At 36.5% G+C, this 8,771-nt stretch overlaps 1 long non-coding RNA gene across 4 annotated transcripts in view; it reads right to left on the reverse strand.

Moving 5' to 3' along the window:
- Positions 1-8,770, reverse strand: part of LOC106557898 — a 63,077-nt gene extending 54,307 nt beyond the window's left edge. For 2 of the 4 annotated variants that reach the window (XR_005355532.1, XR_005355530.1), the window contains exon 1: positions 8,514-8,770. This is a non-coding gene — a long non-coding RNA (uncharacterized LOC106557898). The remainder of the gene's footprint in view (positions 1-8,513) is intronic. The other 2 variants (XR_005355531.1, XR_005355529.1) reach the window with 2 other exon arrangements.
- Between the last annotated feature and the right edge of the window lies 1 nt (position 8,771).

The following is an 8,771-nucleotide window of genomic DNA, read 5'->3' on the forward strand; positions in this document are numbered from 1 at the left end:
AAACCCCACTTAAATGGATAGATCATCCAGACAAAAAAATCAATAAGGAAACAATGGTTTTAAATGACATGTTATACCAGATGGACTTAAGAGTATTCTATTCCAAAACAGCAAACTACATATAAATAATAAATAAATAAAACCTTAAAAAAAATCACAGAGGAAATAATGAAATAGCTAGTTCTTTGAAAAGATAAACAAAATTGATAAACCATTACCCAGGTTTGAAGAAGAAAGAAAGAAAGAAAGAAAGAAAGAAAGAAAGAAAGAAAGAAAGAAAGAAAGAAAGAAAGAAAAGAAAAGAAGAAAAGAAAAGAAAAGAAAAGAAAAGAAAAGAAAAGAAAAGAAAAGAAAAGAAAGAAAAGAAAAGCCCAAATAAATAAAATCAGAAATGGTACATATAACAGAGAAGGTACATATAACACCACAGAAATACAAAGGATTATGAGAAAACTGGAATTAATAGGTTAACAAATGAGATAACCTAGAATAGGTAAATTCCTACAAACATACAATCTTATGAGATTGAATCAAGAAGAAATAGAAAATCTACCAAACCCATAACTAGCAATGAATTTGAATCAGAAAAAAAACAAAAAAAACAAAAAGCCTCCCAACAAATAGGAATTCAAGACCAGATGGCTTCCAAGTGAATACTACCAAACATATTTTTTTAATTTTATTTATTAGAAATAGAGAGAGATAGAGGCAGAGACACAGGCAGAGGGAGAAGCAGGCCCCATGCAGGGAGCCGAACAAGGGACTCAATCCCGGGCCTCCAGGATCACACCCTGGCTGAAGGTGGCACTAAACCGCTAAGCCATTGGGCCGCCCCTCTACCAAACATTTAATGAAGAGTTGAAACCTGCCCTTCTCCAACTATTCCAAAATATTGGTGAGGAAGGAATGCTTCCAAACTCATTCCACAATGTATTAGCCTGATACCAAGAGCAAAGAAAAATGCCCTTAAAAAAGAAAATTACCGGCCAATATCCCTGATGAACGTGATGCAAAAATCCTCAACAAAATATAAGCAAACTGTATTCATTAATACAATAAACATGCAGCATGATCACCTAGACTGTATTCCAGGTACACAATATTTGCAAATCATCAATGTGATACACCATATTAACAAAAAGAAGGATAAAAATCACATGATCATCTCAATAGACACAAAAAAGCATGTGATAAGAATCAACATCCATTATGTTATGTTATGAATTTTTATGGTAAAAATTCTCAACAAAGTGGTTAAGAGGGAACATACCTCAGCATAAAAAGGGCCATATACCAACAACACAAAAATAACGTCATACTCAATGGTGAAAAGCTGAAAGCTTCTCATCTAAGATCAGGAATAAGACAAGGATACCCACTCCGGAAAAAAAAAAAAAAAAGATACTCACTCTGGACACTTTTATTAAACAAAGTATTGAAAGTCCTAATGACATCAATCAGACAAGAAAAAGAAATAAACAGCAACCAAATTGGAAAACAAGAAGTAAAAATGTCACCATTTGCAGAAATGTGATTCTACATATATAAAACATAATAATACCACCAGAAAACTATTAGAATAAATGAACCTAAAGTTGCAGGATAAAAAAAAAATAATACACATTAATCTGTTGCTGTATAGAACAATAATAAAGTAGCAGACAGAAAAACTAAGAAAACAATCCCATTTGCAATTTCATCAGAAAGAATACCTAGGAATAAATTTATCCAAGGAGGTGAAACCCACACACTGAACACTATAAAACAGTGAATAAAAAATTGAAGACAACACAATTAATGAAAAGAAACTCCATGCTCTTGGATTGGAATAATGAGTTGTTGTTTTAAGATTTTATTTATTTGACAGAGAGAGAGGCTACAGATTCAGTGCAATCTCTATGAAAACACCAATATTTTTCACAGAACTAAGTTAATTAATCCAAAAATTTTCTGAAACAACAAAAAATGCCAAATAGCCAAAGCAATCTTGAGAAAATACAACAAAGCTAGAGGCATCACACTCCCTGATCTCAAACTATACTATAAAGCTATAATAATCAAAAAGTGTGGTACTGGTACAAAACCAGACACACAGATCAGGAGAAAGAGTCCAGAAAAACACTACACTTTGCAGTCAATTAATTGGCAACAAAGAAGGTTAGAATATACTATAAGGAAGAACCAATCTCTTCAATAAATGGTCCTGGGAAAACTGGACTATTATGATACACGTAAAACAATGAAACTGGGTCACTTTCTTACACCATATACAAAACCAAGTCAAAATGTGTTGAAGACTTAAATGTAAGACCAGAAACCATAAAACTAGAAGAAAACAGGCAGTAAGCTCGTGGACATCAGTCTCAGAAATATTTTTTTGGCTCTATATCCTCAAACAAGGGCACCAAGAACAAAAATAAAGACATTGGACTACATCAAACTAAAAAACTTTTCCATGGTAAAGGAAACCATCAACAAAATGAAAGTCACCCTACTGAATGGGAAAAGATATCTGCAACTGATAAGACAGATAAGGGATTAATATCCAAAATATATAAATAACTCATACAACTCAATATAAAAAAAAAACAATCCAATTAAAAATGGGTAGCAAACCTAAATAGTCATTTCTCCAAAGATATATAGATGGTTACCAGACACATGAAAAGATGGTCAACATCACTAATCTTCAGTGAAATGCAAAGCAATACTACAATGAGATATCACCTCATACCAGTCAGAATGTTGAGTCTCAAAGACAAGAAATAACAAGTGTCAGCAAAGATACAGAAAAAAGGAACACTTGGGTACTGTTGGTGGGGATGGAAAATGCTGCAGTTGCGATCGATAGTCTGGAGGTTCCCCAAAAAATTAAAAATAGAAATACCTATATAATCCAGCAATTCCACAGCCAGGTATTTACTGGAAGAAAACAAAAACACTAGAAGAGATATATGCACCCTCATGTTCACTACAACATTACCTACAACAGCCAAGATATGGAAACAACTGTCCATCAAAAGATGAATGGATAAAGAATATATGGTATACAAATATACAATGGAGTACTAACTCAGCTATTTAAAAAATGAAATCTTGCCATCTGGACAACATGGATGGACCTAGAAGGTATTATGCTAAGTGAAATAAGTAGACAGAGAAAATCATCTATCACATGATTTTACTTATAACAGAGAGCCTAAAAACAAAACAAAACAAAACAACAAAAACAGAAACAGACTCATAGATACAGACAGTAATCCTGTGGTGCCACAGGGAAGACAGGCAAAATAGGTAAAGGAGAAGTTTGTACCAAAAAGGATGTGAGGCTTGATCCTCACATACGGATAAAGACAGATAAGATATAGGATACATAAGAAAGCAACGTACAGGGATCCCTGGGTGGCGCAGCGGTTTAGCGCCTGCCTTTGGCCCAGGGCGCAGTCCTGGAGACCCGGGACTGAGTCCCACGTCGGGCTCCCAGTGCATGGAGCCTGCTTCTCCCTCTGCCTGTGTCTCTGTCTCTCTCTCTCTCTGTGACTATCATAAATAAATAAAAAAAATAAATAAAAAAAAAAAAGAAAGCAACGTACACCATAGGGAATATAAGTAATAATAAAGTTACAACTTTGTATGGTGACAGATGGTAGCTACATTTATGGTGATCACTTCCTTTTTTTTTTATATATGTGTGTATATATATATTTTATATTATTTATTTATTCATAAGAGACACAGAGAGAGAGGTAGAGACACGGAGGAAGAAGCAGGCTCCATGCAGGGAGCCCAATGCAGGACTCGATCCCCGGGCCCCAGGATCACGCCCTGAGCTGAAGGCAGACATTTAACTGCTGAGACACCCAGGCGTCCCATCCCTGGTGATCCCTTCCTAATGCATATACATGTTGAATCACAATGTACACCTGAAAATAATATTGTATAACAACTGTACTCCAATAGTAAAAAAATGAATTCATTATCAAAGAAAACTACAGGTTCAACGGTTACACTGGTGAATTCTATCAACAATCAAGGAAAGAATAAAAGCACTCATATACAAATTTTTTGCTTTTTTAGAAAGTAAAGAAGAAGAGAACACTTCTCAATACATTTAAGAGGTCAGTGTAAACAAGCCTAACACCAAAACCTGAAAACAAAACTACAAATAAACCATGAGGCTGAAAAATTTAAAATACACTTCAAAATAAATATGAGACAACAAAAGCAAATAAAAACCTATAGAGTATGACCAAAGTGTTACTCATAACTGAGTTAGCTCCAGACTTCCAGGATGGCACAACATTTGACAATGTGTCATTGTAATTCACTACATTAACAGAAGAACATAGAGAAATTATGTTATCATCTCTATAAACAGCAAAGAAAGCCATGTGATATTCAACATTTAATATTAAGACAAAAATTCCTGACAAATCAAAACTAAAGAGAACTTTTTAAACTCAAACTATTCCTACCAGAAAATTATAGTAAATATTAAACTTGATGGTAAAACTTTAGAAACAAACAGAATAATAAAGCAGAATTATACAAACTAGTATGGGGAGACACCAAAATATATTTCTGAATAAACAAAAGAAGTTGCAGATATTGATAGTTTTTTGTTTGTTTGTTTGTTTTTGATAGTAGTTTAAAAGCACACATATTTCTATGATTTTCTGTAGGAATATGCACAGGTATATAAATACATAGAAATAAGACTTGCAGAAATCCCATCAGTCTGATAACTTCTGAGGAAACCAGGTGAGGACCAGAATTGGTGTAAGCATAGGTCAAAGGGAGTGATTAAATGAGATTTTAGCCTTATTTACCATGTTTCTATTTGTTATTAGAAGAATGTTGTTTTTATGAATAACTTAGGTAATTAAAAAGTAATTTTAATACCATAAATTTAAGTTCAACATAATACTGGAGGTCCTGGCCAGAACAATTAGAAAAGAAACAAATAAAGACATCCAAACTGGAAAAGAAGTAAAACTGTCACTATTTGCACATTACATATTATATACAGATAATACATCAAGAAAACCTTAAAGACTCTACCGAAAAACTATTCTAATAAACTCGATAATGTTACAGGGTACAAAATCAGTATATAAAAATCTGTTGTTTCTATATCCTAAAAATGAACTATCAGAAAGAAAAATTAAGAAAACAATCTCCTTTACAACTGCATCAAAAAGAATAAAATAGAAGGACATCTGGATACGTCAGTTGGTTAAATGTCTGACTCTTGATTTTGGCTCAAGTCATAATCTCTGATCATGAGATGGGGTGGCACATGGGGCTCCATGCTGATTGTGGAGCCTGCTTAAAATTCTATCTCTTCCTCCCGCACCCCAAAAAAGATTTTCTCTCTCCTTCTGCCTCTACTCTCCCTCTCTCTTTAAAAGAAGAAAACGAAGAAAAAAAAAAAGAAGAAAAAAGAATAAAATAAGTTGAAATAAAATTAACCCAGGAGGTGAAAGATCTATACCCTGAAAACTCTAAGACATTAACAAAAGAAAATGGAAGAAGCAGCAAGTATAGGAAAAGATATTCCCTGTTCAGGGACTGGAAGAACTAATAGTGTTAAAATGCCCTTAGTACTCAAAGCAATCCACAGATTCAATGCAATTCCTTTCAAAAGTCTGATGGCATTTTTCACAAAAATAGAACAAGTAATCCTAAAATGCGTACAGAACCACAAAAGATCCCGAACAGCCAAAGCAATCTTCACAAAGATGAGCAAATCTAGAGGCATGCTCCTTGATTTCAGAGTATATTACAAAGCTACAGTAACCAAATAGTATAGTGTCAGTATAAACATAGATGATAAAGGGAAGAGAATACAGAGTCCAGAAATAAACCCACACCTACATGGTGAATTAACTTATGACAAAGGAGCCAAGAATATACAATGGGGAAAAGATAGCCCTTTCCACAAATGGTGGTGGAAAAAGTGGGCAGCCTTGTGCAAAAGAATGAAATTGGCCTACTATCATATACTATACATGAGAACAAACTCAAAATGGATTAAAGACTTAAATTTAAGGCCTGAAATCATAAAACTCCTAGGTAATAAGGAAAATACAGGTGGTAAGCTCCTGCACATCAGTCTTGACAATAACTGTTTTGTTAATCTAACACCAAAAGCAAAGGCAGCAAAAGTAAAAACAAACAAATGGGACTACGTCAAAGTAAAAAGCTTCTGCACAGCAAAGGAAACCATCCACAAAATGAAAAGGCAACCTATGGAATGGAATAAAATATGTCCAAATCATATATCTGATAAGGGGTTAGTATCCAAAAAATATAGAGAAATCCTACAACTCAACAGAAAGAAAAAAAAAAAAAAAAAAAAAAGCAAAGACCACAATCCAATTTTTAAAAATTGGCAGAAGACTTGAGTAGAGGGCAGCCCGGGTGGCTCAGTGGTTTAGCGCTGCCTTCGGCCCAGGGCCTGATCCTAGAGTCCCGGGATCAAGTCCTGCATCAGGCTCCCTGCATGGAGGAGCTTCTCCCTCTGCCTGTGTCTCTGCCTCTCTCTCTCTCTCCCCCTCTCTCTGTCTCTCATGAATAAATAAAAATAAAATCTTTTTTTTTTAATTTTTATTTACTTATGATAGTCACACAGAGAGAGAGAGAGAGAGAGAGAGAGAGAGGCAGAGACACAGGCAGAGGGAGAAGCAGGCTCCATGCACCAGGAGCCCGATGTGGGATTCGATCCCGGGTCTCCAGGATCACGCCCTGGGCCAAAGGCAGGCGCTAAACTGCTGCGCCACCCAGGGATCCCATAAAAATAAAATCTTAAAAAAACTTGAGTAGACATTTTTTTCCAAAGAAGATATACAATATGGCCAACAGACAAATTTAAAGATACTCAACATCACTAATCTTCGGGGAAATTAAAATCAAAACCACAAGGAAATAACACCTCACACTTGTCAGAATGGGTATTCTGAAAAAGACAAGAAATAACAAGTGGGAAGTTCTCATGCACTGCTAGTGAGACTGTAAGTTAGTGCAGCTATTAGGAAAAACAGTATGGAGGTTCTTTAAAACATTAAAAAAAGAGAACTATCATATGATTCAGCATTCTACAGCTGGGTATTTTTCCAAAGAAAATGAAAACACTTACTAGAAAAGATATATGCACCCCTATGTCCACTGCAGCAATATTTACAACAGCCATGACATGGAAACCATGGAAGTGTCCATCAATGGATGAATGGATAAAGAAACCAAAGTGTGTATATGTATATAGACACATACAATGGACTATTACTCAGCCATTAAAAAGAAAATCTTGCCATCTGGGACAATAGAGATAAAGCCTGAGGATATCATGCTAAGTGAAATAAGACAGAGAAAGACAAATACTATATAATTTCGTCTATATGTGGAATCTAAAAAACAAAACAATATAAAACAAGCTCATAGAGAATAGATCGACAGTTGCCAGAGGTTGCCAGGGGCTGGAGGGTAAAGGATGGTTAGAAAATAAGAAAAAAAAGAAAATAAGATCTGGGGATGTAATGTACAGTGTGGTGATTGTAGGTGACAATACTCTACCGTATATTTGAAAGTTGCTAAGAGAGATCTTAAAAGTCCAAGAAAAAGGGACGCCTGGGTGGCTCAGTGGTTGAGCATCTGCCTTCAGCTCAGGGTGTGATCCTGGGGTCCTGGGATCAAGTCCGGCATCAGGCTCCACATAGGGAGCCTGCTTCTCTCCCTCCGCCTGTGTCTCTGCCTCTCTCTGTGTGTCTCTCATGAATTGAAAAGAAAAAAAAAAAAAAAAAAAGTCCAAGGAAAAAAAATGTAACCATGTATGGTGACCAATGTTAGATCTATTGTGATCATTTTGCAGTATATACAAATATAGAATCATTAGCTGGACATGTAAAGCTAATATAATGTCGTAAGCCATTATGTATCAATCAATGAATAATAAATCAGGTCTACACAAAATGGTACTGGATGGACAACACAGATGATTACACTACATGATAAAAACTTTTAAAACACTGGAAATATATACAAAAACTGCTTTTAAAAAAAAAGTATATTACCACAGCTAAGTATTCTACTAGTTCTTTTCGGTTCCTTTTAAGTGTAGAGACCATAAAATCACTTTCTTTGAATGCTGTTTATCAACGCATCCTGGAACTGAATTGACTCCATTTAGCAAATCAGGTAAATCTGGGTGATGCCAATTTACCAAACACAAGCACCTGATCGCAGAGCCTCCGGAGTTTGCCGACATCCTTATACTATTATATTGGAGTGAAACAGAGACTCTGGCAGATATTCTTTCCTTCCTTGCATTCCTCTTTTGGAATTGAACAAATTGGTCCTAAAGCTACCTGCCTTTACCTGGATTTTCACTAGGTCTCACCTGTTCATTTTTAGACTTCTGTTTAGGATTTCACCTTCACTCTCTCAGGCAAAGTCTAGGAGAGCATTTGGCGGCCTGAGGAGAGGGCACCGACCGACACATGTTAATGAACACTTACGGATTTGCAGGTAGTTGGAGGTTCTTGTAGCCGGCGTCCACCGGAGCCGAGCGTCTGTCCTAAGTGGGTGCGCGTGTAAGTCCACGAGCGAACGGACAAAGGAAAGGCGGGGAGGGCTTCCCTCAGCCGCCGCACCTCCGACTCCGCCGATTCGGCCCGCGCCGCAACAGGGGCCGGCCCGGAGCCCGCCGCCCGCCGCAGCAGCACCCGGAGAGCGAGCCCCGCCGCCCCGGAGCAGCGCGCTCCAGGCGGAGGCCA

Source organism: Canis lupus, chromosome 2 (genome assembly GCF_011100685.1).
Source record: "Canis lupus familiaris isolate Mischka breed German Shepherd chromosome 2, alternate assembly UU_Cfam_GSD_1.0, whole genome shotgun sequence".
Classification (NCBI taxonomy): domain Eukaryota; kingdom Metazoa; phylum Chordata; class Mammalia; order Carnivora; family Canidae; genus Canis; species Canis lupus.